Below are 16,694 nucleotides of genomic sequence, written 5' to 3' on the forward strand. Positions count from 1 at the left end.
AAGATGCATATTCTAGGGACAAGTGGGCACAAAACCAGGTGCCTGCATTTACCTGCCACCCAAGCAGAGCTTGGAGTTGACTGTTAACCAAAGAGTTGGTGCTTCAGCAGGATCACGTGTCTTGCAGCATAGAAGGTGGATTCATAGGGCCCATGAAAGAAGACTGCAGTCAGGTGTGTATACATCAGGGGAGAAGAGCTCTGTTGCTTTCTGCTACCAGGCCTCCCTTGATTTCCTTGTAAAGGGCTTTTGCTGAAATAAGAGCCTAGCACCCAGCATCGTGGTCCCTGAGACTAACTACTTCCAGCGTGGAGCACTTGGAGAGCAGCAGGCTGAAGAAAGTCTAAGTGAGACAGATGGGTGATGCAGTGCCCACAGGGCTAGCCTAGAGTTAGAACTCAATCCTACTCCTAGTAGCTCAGCCCTACCTCACTCACCAGGCTGCAGTGGTGGTGACACAGAAGGCTTTTGAGCCACATCCGTATGTGAATGCAGGGCCATGATAGAACTAACTGTAAATAAGTCTTTCATGTTCTGCACTGGCTTGAGTCTTTCTGGTGGTGCTCAGCAGGTGCCTTGCTCAGCAGATTTCAGTTCTGCTAAGGAGATTAGATGCTGTTTTGAACAAAGACTTTCTCACCTCTGCCACTCTTGCTGCTCTGGGCGGTGGAGTGGTTGACAGAACTGTATTTCCGACCACAAAATGACCCAGTCCAGAAGCTTGTGGTGTTTCTACATGATAGAAACATCTGTATTTTTTTAGCATTTGTCATTTAAAAATAAATGTAATAGCTGAGCTTAGGGCTTAACAGCATTTGTCTTTAATACCTAGAGACTCCCTAGAAGAGCACAGCCATCTTGTGTGCTGCACATGAGTGCAATCTTTGTCCTGAAAAGCTTGAGTAGAAAAGGCAGGGTAAGAAGAATAGAGAGGGGCAAACTGAGGAGAGGAGGGTTGTTGAATCCATAGTTGCAGCCAGATCAGATCAGCTGTACAACTCAAAAGAAGACTTGTTCCTTGGCTCCTGGGGTACTGGGCTCTGCAGCCACTGTGTTAGAATGCCTTTCTAAAGGGGGAGTTGATTTTTGTACTGAAGTGCAAAAAAATCCTCTGTAAATATATAAATGGCACTGGGGCTTGGCAGTCCACTCTCACTTCACAAAATGCTTTTAGCTGAACCACATGTCTACTAGTGCAGCAAGCTTCAGTGTTCAAAGGGATGGTGTTTAAAAAAAAAAAAAAAAAGTGGTGCTTTTCACACCTGTGGGCCATCCTTGTAAAGGAAAGAACTGATCTGGGCATCTGGTACCCTGCTTGGTATGGTGTTGGGTTATTGGGTATGCTGGGAGAGGCAGGGAGGGAGGGTGAACTGTCTGGAGATAACATGGGTGGGCTCATGCATCTGCTGGCTGACCTTTAAGTCAAGAGTTGCTCTCAAATGCTTCAAATCAGTTAAAACCTGCTGATTTCAGTGGAAATGGATTGCATCTGACATGCTGGTTTCAGTCCTTTAATCATGCTGCCTTAATTCAGTTTCAAGCGGAAACAGTGTGTCTCGATCCACATTCTCTGCCCTCTGAGCATGTCTTCTCCTCTGGTCATATGCTTTGGTCATTGGGCTGTTTCACATGGTAGATGCTGTCAGATACCAGCAAGCCGTTAGTCTTCTGTATTCTGCAATACAGCCTGGCTTCTTGTGGCTACTACTATATTAGGTGCATTTTTTAAGTATTCTTAGTTTGGATAATATCTCTACTCAGATGTGACACTTCATACTCTTATTCTGTTCTATAGTTTGAGACTATTTCACAGAGTAAGAGTCCTGGGAGGATGGCTGCTGGGAATATAGGGAAGAAAGCAATCGCCACCATGAGCTGGTACCAAGCTAGGTCTTATCACTGCTGCCTCAGTACTGTGTGTGTGTTTGTCTGAATTTCAGCCCAGTCAGAGGCTTCCACCTGCTCTGAACTCACCCCCAAGCAGAAATCTCTCTCCAGTGGCTATGTTCAATTATGGAGAAGTCAAGTCAAGTGTATGTAACACTTCATATGCATGGATCCAGTTTTGCTCTCAGAGCATCACAGAAGCAAACTTTAGACGTGGTTCAGCCTCATCTTCCATCATAGCTACCCCTGGTATGAGACACTGCTGCTGCTGTGCTCCACAGTGCTGACAGTAGTGCCCTAAAGGAGACTACCTTCTCTAAGCACTGCCAGGGGGGATTTAGGTGGGCAAAGTATAAATATCCAACTCAGAATTTAGCTAGAATACAAAAGCCAACTTCTGTGCTTGTAATAAGTGCTGCAGGCTTTCTAATGGCCATGAATCATCAGGGTTTCTCAATCTCATTTTGAAAGTCCAGGTAAAGTGGGCTAGCAGCAGATCCAGACATGACAAAATGAATGTTTTGGGCATCTGGTGTTTGCCACTGACCTTGCAGCTATAGCCTTTGCTTTTATGAACACCTATTGCTGTAAGTGGAGTGAGTGAAAGATGTTGCCAGGTGGGGAAAAGGCCACCAGAGCAGTGGGTGCACTCATTGCTCTTCAAATATATAAAGATGAGCTGTGTTTACATGTGACAGATCAAAACAAAATTGCTCTAGCCTTCAAAAAAATATATCACCCGTGTGGTGTGGTTCCAATGACAAACAGTGCCAGTGATCCCAGCACCTTGATACTTTTGAGGTTACTTATTTCAGTTAGCATTTTGATACCGTAGAAGAGCCATAAACCCAGCACAAATTCAGGATAGAGCAATAAAAGTGATGAAGTGCCTGATGGGACTGATTAATGAGTATGCTTAGGAACTGAGGTTGCCCCTGGTATGTTCCCCAAGCATGACTGGCAGGGGGGGAAGTGTGAGAGCAATCTACAAGTATCTGAAGAGTGTGATCATCTTTCAGAGAGGAAAAGCTATCCTGCGTGCTCTGCTAAGATGGGAGGATAAAAGGAGATATTAATTTGTGGAAAGTAAGTCTGGTTATCAAGAAACATTTCCTAATAACAAGATACATCAACATGTGGAACAGTGTCTCCAGGGGAAGTAGTGGAAGTCATTGCTAGTCATTTAAGACTGCATCAGAAAGTGTGCTGTAGGGAACAATCCCCTATTGGCAGGAAGAAGCTGGGATGAGTAATAAGACTTTCCCATATCTAATTTCTGCAATTCTATGAGTTCCATTTAAGGAAAATAATACTTTTAATTTCTCTCTGGCCAATGTAATTTCCAGTTCAGTCAGTGCTCCATGGAAAACTGAAAAACACTGAATGTAGAAACATTTTGCTTCCAGCGTTGACACCTTTGGTGGTCTTTTGCTGGACATCAGTTTGAAATGAGAATGAAGTTCTCTACTTGCACACAGCCTGGGAGTTGCAAGGAGAGCAGCAAATACTCTCTTGTACTACTTTCTTGTAACATGGCTCAGCTGTCATCTGTGTGACTGACAAAGGTGGGAAAAATAGCTCATTCTCCATGATGTGGCAAGCTGTTAGCTTTTGTCCTTTCTACACTGTCAATGGGAGGTGGCATTAATCAATGTCTGCCCATGCTCAGTCACTTCTGCCCATGTTACCATGAGAAAAATGTGCCATTGCCATCTCTTCAGGTTTGCTGGGTACGAAAATTACTTTGAACTAAGCTTGCAGCTGAACATCTAGTTGCAAGCACCCATCCCCTTTCTCTGTTGGACACAAGATACTGAAACGAACAGCAAAGAGTTAATGCTGTCATCCAGAAAATCCTCTGGTCACTGCTAGCTTCTGCTTTACTCTCCTGCAGTTTCCCCTTGTCAGCTAAACATGCTGACTGCTTCTATTGTGGGATGCCAATAACCCATCAGAACAAATTCTCCAAGGAAGGACATCACGGTCCAAGGAAAAGGGCTTTGTGCTACAAAGCCCTCTAGGTTGCTGGATTGCATCCAGCCATAGTGGGGACGGGTTGGATGTTCCTGTCTGGCAGTCGTTTGGGCACTGTTAGTAGAACTGTTGTTCTCTCAGCCTGCTTCATAGGTGGGGTGGGTCTCTGCGGCAACATTTAGTTGCAAATAGGCTTTTTTTTCGGCAGTCTCAGCAAACAGTGAGTGGAAATGCTTTCAGGTCCTGGGGAAGCCTGTTCACTGGCAGCTGTGCAGGGCATGTCCTGCCCTGCGTGGGCCCGGACTTCACAGCTGAATTCTCAGAAGTGCCCTATGCTGTTTAACCCTGCCCTCATAATGTGATTTCAGAGAGCCGCAGGCAGCGTTGAATGCCCCTGAAAACTCTGCTGTTCCTCTGGCATCTACTGCTGCAGTTGTTCTCTGTTGTGGAGGAGCTAACAGGCAGCTTGATAGAGCTGCTGGAAAGTCCCTGAAGGGCCGTGAACGATGAGAAAAGAGGATGAAGGGTGTTTGTGCAGGGTGAAAATGGGGAAGTAAAAAGCAGAGAAAGACAAAGTCAGCGTCTTACTAATCCAGACAATGTGCCGCGTGTCCCTGTAGCTTAACCCAGTTATAGACTAGAGCTAGACATGTGAACAATGATCTTTAGCGAATCACGAGTAAGAAAGATTACGTATGAAAAATCTGTACGGGTATAAGTATATGTGTAAAACCTCAATAAAGGGTCTTCTGATTCACCCGCATCAGGAGTCCATGCCTTAACTCTCCATCACTCTGTGACTATAACGCCTTTCTCTAGACTCGTCTGCTCCTGCATCGAAATTATATTCCTCTGGGCAGTATCTGCTGGATCTTTTCACTGCTCAGTACCAGTACAAAGCTAGTGTTTTGGCTGGCGACCTGTCTTGCCATTTTTTGGACTGTGGCAGGACCTGTTGTGACATCCCTCTATCCTGTATAGCTCTTCATGATGAACGCGACAGGACCTAGAACTCCTGATGTAAGATTTGAGGAGGGAGCTTCATCCACTGCTTTAAAGAAATGTATATAGTCTGACATCTTTCCCTAGGACTGTATTTAATGAAGTAAGGCTCTGGTTGTGAAACAAGTAATGGTTATGATGGATGCACCTACCTCTGCCATCTAGCTCTGTGTGTGGAAGATTATAATCTCTTCAGATAAGAAATGAGGGGCAAGCCATATGTGTATGCTTATACCCTTAATCTTCAGGATCTTGGTTTCCCTGCACAAATATGAGTGTAAGAAGGTCATGATATATATATATATATATTTTAAAACTTGCTATTTTTCCACTCACCCTGCAGATCTCAAACAACTTTTTTTAGATTCCAGTGTGACCTCCTGGAGAGCTGCACAATGGGAGTCTTTTAAGGCGATGAAGAAGATGCAGGTAGGAACAGGACAGCAGATGGGCAAAGAAAGTGATTAATCTGTTCTTTAATTGACCTGACCTATCATTCATAACTTTGTTTACTTAATCTCTCAGCAGAAGGCTATTTAGAAGCTTTTGGAAGCCCAAATTCATTGTTTCCTTTTTAAAGACTTGAAGTGATCGCAATATTCACCTGGCTTCACTGTTCTGCTTTTATTGGCCAAAAAAATCAAAGGAGATGGAACCTCGGCAAAAAACAATTGTATTAGACATCTCAGATACAGAAAGACTGTCTCTGGAGTTTGAGCTCGAGATTTGAGCCAATGACTGATAGGTGAAGAGCCTATCGTGCTCCAGCCTTGTCTGTATAATCTGCTTTTCTATTAAATTAATTGTTGACAGGCAGCAACAGTTCTAGGTGCTTGGGGAGAGATATTTTTTAATCAAGTAATAGCTTAGACAAATCCTCATAAAATATTAAGATTTTGAGTTGATGTTCACTAATACTGCCAGCTGCTTGAACACTTGTACTTAGTAGGTAACGTAACCCCACAAATGGAAGCTCAGTTTTACTGCTCAGTTGCTTTTGCTCTGCAGCTTTGTAGCTTTGCTCATCCCAAATGCTGCCTGACTTGGGACTGTTCCAGCAGCCCCTGGAAGAAGCCAGCACGTCCCATTGAATTCATCGCGCTGCAGTGCTCGTGGAATTCTCTGAGCAGCCCTGCCAAGACTCGCTGCGGATGAACTGGAAGGCACAATGTTCTGCTTTGGGCTTTTTAACTCTTGCAATAGAGGATTTTTCTCAGTGTGTTTGGGAAGGCTTTAAAATTATGCTTGTCAGCTTTAACCTTTCAATGCTCTCAGCTGGAAAACCTGGAAGGTATTGAAGAGCTTCCCTTGAGAGCTAAGATCTTTTCCTGTCCATTCACAGGTTTCACCCTAGGTTTTGCCCAGGGCAATGAGAACTTCAAGTCTCGAAAATGTGCCTTTGTTGGATGCTGAATGTGCTTTGCATTGGTGTACCAGTGTTCAGTTCTTCTATTTTTCTAAGCGGCTGAGGGATGAAATTTATGATCTCTCCCCAACAGATGGGAAACTGAGGCAGGCAGAGAGGGGTTCTCATGCCACAGTAACGCAGTGGGCTGGAGTTCTCCCAAGTCACACTCTAACTGTCACATTATGCTGCCTATCACTGCAAGTACAGTGCACGTCTAGATGAACTAGGATAGACCGTGGAAGAATGTCATTCATTTATGCATGCTTTATTGGGGCCAATGAAGCTCAGAACTGAAACATTTTGTGTTGTTTTAAGATCCCATAGAATTTTTTGAAAAATACCACATCATCTGAAGCCTCTTACCCCATTTACTGTGCCAGACCCCCTAAATCTGTATTTGAGTTCTTTACTTCAATAGCTGTGTCTTGTCCCCCCACAGAGCGTAGTGGTTACTTTCTGAAGCACTTTAGGATCCTTCACAATAAAGAGCTATGTAGATATTCCAAGGTACAAGTGACAGGTCCTGCCTGAAGATTCAAATTGTATAGCATTCATACTGTGTGACTTCTGTGCAACTATCCCTGCTAAATTAATTCTGTCGTCAGCTGGGAAAAATCATAAATCCTTCTTGCATCTCTTCAGGTCCAAACTAGCTACACAGTTCCTAATAGCTTCAGTCCCATGAGGGTATTTTTATGCACACTCGGGAATAATGTCAAAGCACCACATTGCTGTAAAGGATTCCTGTGTTCTGATGCACCAGTCCTGAAGTAGGTACAGTGTGAATCGACTACTGAGCTTGTGCAGGATCCAACTAATAGTGGACACAGAAAAGTGTTTAGCAGTTCTGATTGCCTTTAACACCTACTACCCCAAAGGGGGTGAGAGAAGTCTGCATGCTCACAGCTCTGTTAGGAAGGATGTGTTTGTATTGCACAGGGTAGCAATCTTTGAAGAAGCTTGGTTACTAGAAATGTTATTAACTGCATTAGCATTGCACTGTGTGTAACCGCAGATGTTTCCAGTTCCCCAAGTTAGCTCAGGTATCTCTGTGCTGTTCTATGAACGCACCATAGCACAGAGGCAGTCGATCAACAGCACTCAATAAATCGGGCACCCCAATCCTCTTGGATGTCCAAAGGCTGTTACACAGGCTGCTTGAAGAGCTTTTGGTCCCACGTGACTTATGAAACTAGGTCTCTGGCTAAGTATCCCTGCTATAAATTGGGACAGGATGGCAATTAGGTACTCAGTTCTTCTCAACGGTTAGTGTAAGTTTGTCATGCTTCTCTAGGCTCTTTTGAAATGCTCCGTTAGGTGCTGAATTTAAGGCCCCTACACTTACTCTTTGGTGCTTGGTACTTGCTAAAGTAGCCATAGGGAAGCAGAGGATGATTCTTATGTTGCCAAAGGCATGTTTAACATACCAGGACACATCTTCCTAGAGTTGTAGAAAAGGGCCTGAGCATCAATAAATAATACTTGCTGTCTGATTTGAGCTGTGGTCAGCTAAGGAGTGATGATGATGAGCATTGCTCTGGAAAAGACCTGACAGCTCCTGGCTCTATTAAGGCTATAAACTTGGCAAATGAAGTAGAAAAAGAGCACAGAACCTAACAGTCATCTGTGACTTGACAGCAAAGGTTGAGCATCAGTTGTTCTCTTTGGAGTCTTAAAAGTCAAAAGATGAATGAGCTTGAAACCTAACCTGTAACCAAGAGAAGAATTCTGCAAGATCAGCTAATCTAAAAACACAGGGAGCAGCAGGTTTAAAATATTGTCCTGATAATAAGTAAGGCAGGGTTTAGGCCTTGATTTATCTTCATCAAGGTGGGAGTTCAAATTTTGCTTTATCACTTATTACTGTTGCTCAGGATTCCTTTGACCATCATCTCCAAACAGAATCAGATTAATTCTTTACCTTAAGACCTCACAAAATATGCTAGTAAACTTCAGACCGCACAGGATTAAGAAATAGTTGCGAGAAATTTCTGTTTTGAAGAGGAAAACTAATACTATTGGGGGCAGGGGAAACGGAGGACGTGGGCTTCACCAGCTCAGATGTTTTTGCAAAGGCTTATTGGCTCTGCACTGTGAGTATGCATTTGCATGTGACCAGCATGCATTTGGGCAGAGCATGTGACTTGTAAGTGGTAATGGAAGTTTACATTCACAATCTGTCATTTCCTATGTGAAAAAGTCATCTTTGAGTGTTGAAATGTGCCACTAACAAGCAGCTTGCTACCTCTGTTTATCAAGTAGAAAACTGATGCACAGAGAAATAGTGGGCAGATTTGCACAGGCCATTGCTGTTATCTTTAATAATGGTAAAGGCTTTTTGATGTTCCATTGACTTAAATAAGAATTTGAGAATTGGTGTTCCTAAGATCTTAGCTCATGCTTTATCCTTCCTGCCTTCCCCAGAGTTGCCACAGCTTTCTTTCCTGGCTCCGTATGTGGTCTATAGAAAGCACCCCATGTTCCCGCTAGCTCCCATTACCCGTTTTGCCTTCTGGGCTTTTTCCAGCTTGGCCCACCCATCTCTGCTGTGTCCATTCAAATCCAAACCCTTCAGGGCCCTCACTGGAGCCTCTGGGGATTATTATGAGATTAAGTTAGCATAAGTCTGTGATCAAAACTATGTTTAAAAATGCATATTGCTGCACTGGTGAAGGAGAGAATGAACAAGTATTATACGTTGAAATTCCTAACCTAGTCTGTGAGATACAATCCATCTAATGTTGTCATGTGGCTTAGCAATGATTGCTGGGAAAGCAGGTGCTAGACAAAGTATGTGGAGCTTTACATTACTTGATAGCAGTCATGTATATATATATATTTCCAACTCTCCAGATTCATTTTCTGCCTTGCCCTTTGATAGTGCCTGCCCTATTAACAACCACTTCATGCATCTTTTTCTGTTCCTGGTGAAGTTGCTCAACTTGGATCCACAAAACCATTAGAGGTGAAAAATAGGTCTATCTTGGTGGCCTCCTTTACCCTTGGTATCTGTGCTTTTGTGCTGCTGGTCCCACCTGCTCAGGGTTATGTAAGTCAAAGCTTGTCTTAACTAACGTATAGTTGCCTTTTCTGACCGCATCTGCTTTCTCAGATTTTCACTGCTTAAGCAGAGTTTTACACAGCAGATTCAGTGGGCTTAGATCACATGATCGCCTGATGTTTCAGAGGTTTTCTGTTCCTTGCAAAAGCCAGTTGCCTTATACGCAGTACGGACTGCAGCATAATGCTTGTTATTTAAGGGTTAAAATTCTCCTTGGGAAGCCCTCTTTCTGGTTTAGGTCTCAGTGGGAAACAACTTTTACAAAGAAGCCATTAAATGCATATGCATTTCCATGCGGATGCTAAACACTACTGTGGCATAAGCTGTGCTTAGGAAATTGTTTTCTCAGAAGCATCAACAAGTGTTACAGGAACTTGGGCCCCTCCTCTGCTCAAGAGGAAAAAGGATGATGAATGGTTCAAGACACAAAAATCATAAATAGACCAGAAGTATAACCTCTTAGAGCAGTTTGTTCATCTCCCTGCCAGTGAAGGAGCCTTCTGCCTGATCCCTTCTCCAGTTCCTTCTCCAGTTCTGCCCATGTGATGGGGTTTCCCCCGCATCCCTGCCACGTTTATTCCACAGTCTAACAGATATGACCATTAGGAAATGTTTTCTGAGGCTTAATCTCAACTTTCCTTTGTTCCAGTTTATTCCATAACACCATGGACTGTGTTGAATTGATGGGACTTGGAACTGTGCCTGTTTTCACAGAAAAATGCAGAGCAATAACAGATGAGATGACAAAGAAATTAAGAGAAGTGAGTGGGAATTTGCCGAAGGCCTGTTTTTCAGTATAGTTGCTGTTGTATTTATCAGTATGGAATCTCTAAAGCCCCTCTCCTCACTTATTTGGTGCCTTATTCAATAGATGCCAGGGATCCTAAGCACACAAGTCTTCCCAGATTGCCACCTAGGCATTTAGGTAGTGCTCAGTTGAATTTAAAGGGAAGCTTCTAAGGGAGACCATTTTTAACATGGTGTCCAGATGTAAAGGAAAGAGAATGGCTGGCTCTGACTACTGGACTACTGGCTATTGATTCAGTTTCTTCCAACTTGTGCAACTCCTCACAAATCAGAAAAGAAAGCATGATCCCTCTGTTACTATACTTTTTTTTTTCTTCTCCTGAAATGATGGAGTAGTTGGTAGAAGAGCTAGAGCAGTTGCACGGTGAATTAAATTGGGCCTATTAATGCTGACGTTTCACAGGTTTCCCCCACTACTGCCAGTAAAATCTCGATGCTGCCAGAGCGTACAGAAAGATATGAGACAAGGAACAAAGCAGCCATGTCGCGTAACAGCTACTGAATATACTGACAGCCAAAGAAGTGTCTTACCTGGCTTTGCAGATGTGGGCAATGTCTTGTTAGAGCTTCGTTACATCAGTTGTGAAGAAAGGAAGGATCGAAGGAAGGGAAGAATGTCCTTCAGCAAACAAGAAAACGTGTTGATTTCGGAAGACAGGAGGGGAACAGGCCACACCATCCAGTGAGCTGTCTGGCATTCGGTAACCTCCGCTTACTGGTTCTTTGAAATGTGACCTGTTTCCTTCTTGCACAGGAAAGGAAAGAAGAGAAAATAAAAGCTGTGTAGCTCTGAAGAGTGAGAGAGTTCTGACAACCTTCTCAATGCCAGGGCATAACAGTCTCTTATGGGAGTAAACAAACTCGATGGAGGAAGTGAAGAGCTGTCATTATTTAAACAAATGTTGTACTGGGGAAAGATGTTGCTTGGAGAGCAGTGAAGATCTCATCTTGCCTGTGGAACAGATGTCCATGGGGAAGTGAGTGCTTTTGCAGAAGTAAATGTCTACCATGCCATAGTGTGCCCCTTGGAAGTCGCAAGGGGATAAGGAGTCTCTTTGCATTTTCAGCATCCAATTTAGAGGCTACAAGAGAAAGGCCCTTGGTCTGGGGCTTCTTTGTGACAGCTCGTGATGGTCAGGACTTAAACTCAGTAACCCAAGAAGCCTCTTCTAGTGTTTTTTGTTTGGTTGGTTGGCTTTTTTTTGTTTTGTTTTTTTCTTCTATTCTGCTCTCTAGCTCTTAGTGCAGAAGTGGCCTTACTAAGAGCTGGGCCATGAATTGCCCAGCTCCAAAATGACACTGCTTGGGATTGGAATGCTTTCAGCTATTCCTCAAGGACAGATCTCCCTTTTCCAGAAGGAAGAAGTGTGCATTTCCTAACTAGCCATGGTAAACCTCTCATTACCATTTGTCAGCTCATTAGCTTTGAAGAGATGGGTAACGGGTCAGTGTTCAGTGCCAGCTCTCAGTGACTGAGAAGAAAGGCTACAGCATCATGAGCATCCTACATACTGCAAAGTGCCAGACAAAGACTGTCCCAGCAAGATGGATGGGGAATCCCAATGTGTCTGTCCCATGCGGAAGATTCTTTGCAGCAGAAGACTCTGCCATATGGGAAGTTAGGACCAGGGCTGTGATGATGGCAAGTTGAGTTTGCTGATAATCCAGATTTTTATGGAGTAAAAAATGCTGTAGTAGAGTTACATATGCAAAATATGGGCTATCCTTGAATATTACTCAACTGTAAGGCATTTTATTGCTGAATCCTCTTTGGAGTCCTGTGTTTATGCTTTGTACATGTGGCAGTACAAGATATTTATGAAGAAATGTTTCAAACAAAGCAAGATTCTGATATAGAAGATATGAGTCACCTAGGCAGTTTACAAGTGTGAAAAACGAAGCAACCTGAGCCAGCTAACCTCACAGGGTGAGCAGAGAACTCTTCTTGGTGAGCCTGCAGCAAGGCTCACCTGCACTTTTGGCCTTTGTCCAGAGTCCCCACTAAGTTTAAGGCAAAATACGGTGATCTTGGCAATTGTTCTTTTCTGGCTGTGCTCTCAAAGCTACCGGCAGCTCTTTCAAGCTGGAGATACAAGTTTGGGAGACACCAAACTCATTTTATCTAACACCTGGGACTAATTAAAAATCTGTTTCTTAATGTTGAGCAATTAGTTTGCATGTCTCTCCACTAGTGGAAAATCAAAAACATTTGTTTACAGCTGGTTTCCCTCACAGGTTCTCAGCAGCCTGCAATATCTGGGCTACAAACAGAGCAGTTTGTTACAGTGGTAGCTAAAAGGCCAAAGGGAGTGTTGTTGTGTTAGGTATTGTACAAACAAAAAGGATTAGTCCATGGTGAAGTAGTTAGTCCCAACATGGACTTGGGGCCGGGCTGTGCTGTACAGCTGGAACTGGGAAGTTTGCCCAAGCCTTGCAGTTTAGACATACCAACAGCCTTTTTATTTTATGTACAAAATGATTATACAAAATGACTCCTTCAGGCCTCAACACCATTCCTTCTGTGCTTTAATGGCACCAAAGGTTCTGCAATCTTACAAGCCTTGAAATGAGCCCTGGCCTCTGTGTGTCCTGCAAACTGCTGTTGCGTGCTGCTCCTGGGCATCCTGAGTGCATTTGGGCATTTACGAGCATGGCCAAGAAGCGAAGGCTGTCATGTTTGCCTGGAAGCATTGCTCTTTGCTGTATTTACTCAAGGCCCGATGAGGTTCAGCGCGGCATCCCTGTAGGGGTTTCGGCAGCCGGGTGCTGCAGCCTGGATTTTGCAGATGCTGTGCGCTGGGGAGCCGAGTGTGCAGCCTCTGCTCCAAGCAGCCACATGAGGGTGCAGTGTCACCAGACTGCTGAGCCTGCGCTGGCCTTGGGGACTTGGGGCTCCCGCTCCAGCACCCCACGTGAGTGAGGAGGCAGGGGAGCTAGAGAGAGGATTTCAAGGCTCTCCTGTAAATGCGTCCTCCTCTCCTTATCCCAGAAGGAGAGGGAGCGAGAGTGGCTCTAGTTGGCACTTCTCTGATCTTGGAGAGAGAGAGGCCCAGACTGGACTAAGACCTTATTTCTGAGCTAAGGAATTTGCTTGGCCTGGTACTATGATGGGAGAGGCCTTAGAGCAAAGCTGTGCTCTGGTACAGGGTTAGGGAGGCTTCAGCACCAGGCATATGTACAAGGACACAAAATCTGATCCTGTTTGTCAAGAGTCTGTAGCAGTATATTTGCCATCCAGGATAGATCGCAGCATCTGGTGCGAGGAGACTCTGCTACAGGAAAGAGCAAGTAGCCCTGGGGAGGGAGAGAGAGAGCCCATGGCTGCTCACTTCTGAGCAGGAAACATGGTATTGCAACCTTGCTCCCTTTTAATTGCATGCAGTGTCTTTGAGGGCAAGCTTCTGCAGAAAAAACTCAGTTGAAAGCCCCTCATCTGGCACTGGGCCACACTTTGGGCAATTAGTTTTTGCACGGCCAGAAGCGGCACTGCTCAATTAAAGCCCAAATATGTTGTTTAGTTGCTCTTTTATGTACGCTTTGAGGGCTTGGACAATGGCTAACACAGCCTGAAGAGGAAGGAAACCACTCTTTCCAACCAGACAGGGAACCAGCCAAAAATCTAGCCCAGTCTCCTTGAACTCCATTTTCAAAAAGAGATGTAGGCCATGCCCATGATGAAGAGCAGTCCTGGCCTGATGTTTACTCTTCTTGCATTTTCTGTCCACCTTGGGATAGGAGCTTTCAGGGCGCGTGGCATCGGGATGCCCTAGCTGCGGACTGGTGCTGCACCAGGATTGAGCCCAGGGCTGGGCACATGTGCAGTCAGGCCTCTCTTTCCGGGATTAAAGGATGTTTCCCTTTGCTGTTGCTGTCTTGAGGCTGTTAGGACCGGTGCACCAGCTACTAGGCAATACCAAATACTCAGAATCCAATATTCAGAATTTGGCAGTACCAAATACTCAAATACTGGAGGCTCAGGGAATCCCGGAGCTGCAGAGCACTGGCAGGTGGGACATTGTCTTCCTCCTCCTCAGGCATCTTGGCCACTGTCAAAGGTAGTAGGACTCTGGGCTAGTTGGACTCTTGGTTTCAGTCACTGCAGCTGCGCTTATGTTCTTGTGGGTAAAGGCAGGCGCTGGAATATGACTCCTTTCTCAGGCATCTCCTGCTCAGATCATGCTCTGCCCCATCAGAGAAGTGGAGCTCAGAGGGGTTCAGTAAGTAAGTGTTTGTGCGAATTAATGAAAGGAAATCCATTATGTGAAACGATACAGCCTTTGGTTCAGAGTTAGTCTTGCACTTCGTTTATTGTTAGCCAGGAGGATATACTGTGAAAAGAACCACAGGTTCCTTGTCTTCTTAATCCTGTTCCTTAGGCATCCCATGGCCAGCATCCGCCTAGGACGTAGGGCTGGCCAGACCTTCGATTCCTCCCGTGGCCTGTCCTGTGTTCCGTTCCCATCCAACAGCCAAATGGCTGTGAAGACCTGTACTGGATGGTGCCAGGGCCATCCAGAAGAGCCTTGGCAGCACAGGTCTGTCCTTTAGGGCCAGATCCTGTGGATTTGGCACTGCACATACCTAGAATGGGCCACAGAGCAGGGCATGCAGAGGGGTCTCGTATTCAGGGAGTTTGGTCTACGACTTAGCTTACCTCTTCCTGTGCTGCATTGCACTGCTTACCCTTCAGTCGATTCTTCTTATGCTAAAAGGGTCCTTGGGGGCAGTTTTGGGGCTCCCCTGTTGGCAGAGATGGGCTCAGAGTGGAGTTCTGGTGCCTGAAACCGCACTTCTTTAATGCGTCTGTCCAATGTGGCCTTCCCCAGGGCCACCTCTATATCCACAGGGAATCAGCTCAGTGCATGGCAGCTTGGAAGGGGCCTTTTCTATAATATTTGCAGCATTACCATGTAATTCTCTCATCACCAAGGTTTACATATTCAGCTTTCTAATCTCAAAGACGACTCAGACGGAAGAAGGAAATGAGCTCCTGCCCTTTATTGTTGCATATTGTTTTATGTGTCCTGAGAGAGAGCTTTGTTTTTAAACATGAAGTATTTTATTATTTGCGATGTTTATTCTTTACTTTGGAAATGTATTGTCCTCTGTGGGACACTCCATGGTGGCAGCAGAACAAGAGGAATTATCGTGTCCTGGGAGCCAACAGGGATAAAATGATGTAATTGGGAAGGGAAGGAACTTTTTCAAACGTTAGCAAACTCTTGAAGGCTTTTTTAAATTCAATGCCAAAGCCTAACACTCCTATAGAGTAAAATTGTCCTTGTTAAGGTCATTTCATCAGGCTTGCACTGGCTTTTTTAAAGGATTTTCAAAGCTGCAGTTACAGTGAAGGATGGGAATTTTGTTTGTTTTGAAAAAAAACAGAAGTCCTGGCTTGCTTTCTCAGTTCTGTCTCCTGTGTGCCACCGTCAGCTGGATCTTTTTTGCTTTATCACTTTTATTGGGATATTTTATTGGCCAAGGAACAGGCCTCCAGCCATTGCGCTTGGTGCTCTGCGAACACGGCCCAAGCAGACAGGGCCAGCCGGGGAAGGATATTGCCCGTTTCTTTGCAGAACGTCTTAGCTGATTAGTTTTATACTGTTGCAGGAAAGACCTGCCTTCTGCACTGATGTCAGCAGTCAGGGCGGGACTTTTACAGCCCTGTGGGTTTGGGATTTTTTCTTTTTTTTTTTTGGATAATCCTGGCAAAATTCCTTAGCAAAGGTTCTTTTTTTTTTTTTTTTTTTTTTTTTTTTTGAGCAGCCCCTATACATGCTGCCTCCGAGCCGCTCTCTTATTACTGCTCACTTCCTGAAGGGAGACTTTTTAGCAGAGCCTCTAACTCTAGCACTGCCTGAGTCTGACAGAAGAAGGTTATTGAAGAAGGCGACATAAACCCTCAGCCTGGAAACTTTCTGACACAAGCAAGACTGAGAAGGAGAGAGAAGCTTTTGGCTGCTGTTGGGAAGAAAAAAAAAAGAAAAAAAGGAAAGAAGCTCAAAGAATTAAAAGGGGAAAAAGAAGAAAGAGGGGAAAACGCTAGAAAAGGTAAAACACTCTTTAAAATAATTTTTCCAGAGAAAAGCTCTTTGAGGTTGGAATGGGGTGGTCTGGGGTGGAGGTTATGTGAATGTTCTTTGAAATCAGAACCGTCTCACTGGAGAAGGAATGAGCCTGAAGAATATTGCACGCTGGAAAAACATTTATGAGAATGAAAACCATGTTCACCCTTCTCCAACATTCAGAGTTTCCATAAAAACTCCGGGTTGTGTTTCAAAGTGTCTGCAGACAGCAGGAGTCAGGCATCTGCACTCGCGCGCTCTCCGTCTCTCTCGCCTCCCCCTTTCCCTGCACCACTCTACTTTTTTTATTGCATTAAGCCATCTGATCGCATGTTTGCTGCTCTAAAGGAGGGTTCTCTCGTGCAGACCTGCTGTGGGTGAAACGCTTAATTACAGAAAGCAAAAGCTATAATCCCTGTTGGGGAATTATACGTTCCTTGCTGTCCTCATTCCTGAGAATAAACACATATTGCATTCCCTCTCCCGCTTT

The 16,694-nt window shown here is 44.6% G+C and overlaps 2 protein-coding genes across 3 annotated transcripts in view; one reads left to right on the forward strand and one right to left on the reverse strand.

Moving 5' to 3' along the window:
- Positions 1 to 10,876, reverse strand: part of LOC112989597 (tyrosine-protein kinase ZAP-70) — a 32,074-nt gene extending 21,198 nt beyond the window's left edge. Inside the window, exon 1 of the mRNA XM_026110861.2 lies at positions 10,671 to 10,876. The gene's annotated coding sequence lies outside the window, so the exon portion shown is untranslated. The remainder of the gene's footprint in view (positions 1 to 10,670) is intronic.
- ADAMTS10 (ADAM metallopeptidase with thrombospondin type 1 motif 10) overlaps positions 1 to 16,694 on the forward strand; it is a 79,709-nt gene that overhangs the window by 2,494 nt on the left and 60,521 nt on the right. The window contains exon 1 of one of the 2 annotated variants that reach the window (XM_026110858.2): positions 15,895 to 16,190. The exons of the other annotated variant lie outside the window; for it this stretch is intronic. The gene's annotated coding sequence lies outside the window, so the exon portion shown is untranslated. Of the gene's footprint in view, positions 1 to 15,894; positions 16,191 to 16,694 lie in introns of those variants that run through there. 2 annotated transcript variants of the gene reach the window in all.

Source organism: Dromaius novaehollandiae, chromosome 25, assembly GCF_036370855.1.
Source record: "Dromaius novaehollandiae isolate bDroNov1 chromosome 25, bDroNov1.hap1, whole genome shotgun sequence".
Taxonomy (NCBI): Eukaryota; Metazoa; Chordata; class Aves; order Casuariiformes; family Dromaiidae; genus Dromaius; species Dromaius novaehollandiae.